The sequence below is a fragment of the Drosophila guanche genome, unplaced genomic scaffold (genome assembly GCF_900245975.1).
Source record: "Drosophila guanche unplaced genomic scaffold, DGUA_6, whole genome shotgun sequence".
Classification (NCBI taxonomy): domain Eukaryota; kingdom Metazoa; phylum Arthropoda; class Insecta; order Diptera; family Drosophilidae; genus Drosophila; species Drosophila guanche.
In genome coordinates this window covers 23,309-24,891 of record NW_022995797.1, presented here as the reverse complement: position 1 = coordinate 24,891, position 1,583 = coordinate 23,309, and the positions used below count along the sequence as shown (strand labels likewise).

Below are 1,583 nucleotides of genomic sequence, written 5' to 3'. Positions count from 1 at the left end.
GGATGAGTTTTGCTAGAGTTATTAGCAAAAAGTCGATCGACAAAACCAGACGTGATTGTGGCAAGTCTTATATATGTAGATATAGCCTACACAAAACTTACATAATCCCTCGTGGCGAAGTTTTCTTGCAAGCCATAAATTCAAAGGAATCTGTGTTGATCTGTGCTAGTGCCTAGTGAAAACAATAATCAACCAAGGTATACCTGCCGTGAGCTAGGAACGTGACCAGTATAATTTATGCGAATTAAGTTTATAGTACAGAAGTCAGGAGCCCTATCTTTCTTAGCAGCCTAAGTGCGCATAAGTGCATATACGGGGTGCTCTACGAGAGGCGTATCACCGAAGTGATCCCCCAATCTACAAGGGGTAGAATTCGATTCCCCCCTCTTCTGCACCGAAACGCCGAGCCCCGAAAACCTCTGACTTGGGTCAACATTAGTGAGGCGTAGCAACCCTTAGGAAGCTCAGCGCGTAAGGCGGCGCCTCGGAACCTTTCACCAGCGCCACTGAGACCACCAGTTTGTCGCGCACTTTAGTGCTTATGTAAGCGGCAGATCGACATCAAGCCGGATGTTCCACATTTTAGCCCAGTGTCCAGAGCTAGAACATTGGGCGTGATTTTGACGGACCTGACTATAGAGGAGCCACCGCCAACAGCAAGACAGATGTCCGGAGTTATGCTGTGTTAATTTGCACATTTTCTGGGACTAAGTTCAATATGCCATTTTAAGGCCAATTCTCTGGCGGTTAAGTATATATATATTCAAGCATCGGGAATCATGAGTGTTTGTAGAAAAGAGTGGGTAGGAAATAATGAATTGAAATTATCAAATCGTACTTGCAGTTACGCTCGTGTGCATATATTGTTAAAACCTTATATTTTTCCCCAGATACCAGCACCTACGTCATCCTTGAGCTCAACGATTACGAAAGGAGTAAGGGTGTTAAAATACCAAAACCAAAAGAAAACTGTGAGTTTGTAAACTTAAAACCATATATGCACAGAGTATAACCGTAACCTGCGTGTTACTAAATATTTAATCATAACCGTAATGGGTTGATACCTCTCGCCGCCCTTTATTCTATTAACCAAATCTGATTCTTAGTCCGTATACTTACTGCCGCCACTATATTCATATATAAATTATTGAAGTCTTAAATTCTTATAAGCTAAAATAAGTATACATTTTAAGTGGGCTAGATCGCCGTAATATGAATTCCTCTGTAGGTTAAGACAATTTGGAAGATATTGAATTATAATAATAGGAAGTCATGGAAATACAAAAACAAAGGCTTCTTTGTTTTGAAACGCAGATTTAATATGTTCTAAATTCTAACGTCCGTCCTCACACAAGCAAGGTCGAAGTGGTAGGATGAAAACTGCCTGATTGTTCTAGGGTCTATACGGTTCAATTTACCAGTATAGCATAGGTTGGGAGGGTAGAGAAGAGGGATTCTCGACGACACCTGAGTTTCTCGTGACTTGAATAGAGTAATTGATATCATCATCCCCCTTTTTCTCAACAACAAATAATTAATCCACTTTCCATACATTCAGTCCAGTTTAACCTGTGTTCTGCTTT

The 1,583-nt window shown here is 40.9% G+C and overlaps 1 long non-coding RNA gene across 2 annotated transcripts; it reads left to right on the top strand.

Annotated features, from left to right (window-relative positions):
• On the top strand, positions 1–1,183 carry LOC117591567. 2 transcript variants are annotated; one of them, XR_004574421.1, is made up of 3 exons: positions 1–197; positions 262–803; positions 891–1,183. It is a non-coding gene; the product is annotated as an uncharacterized LOC117591567 (long non-coding RNA). The 2 variants fall into 2 exon arrangements; XR_004574420.1 differs by having other exon boundaries at positions 2–197; positions 257–803.
• Positions 1,184–1,583: the final 400 nt, after the last annotated feature.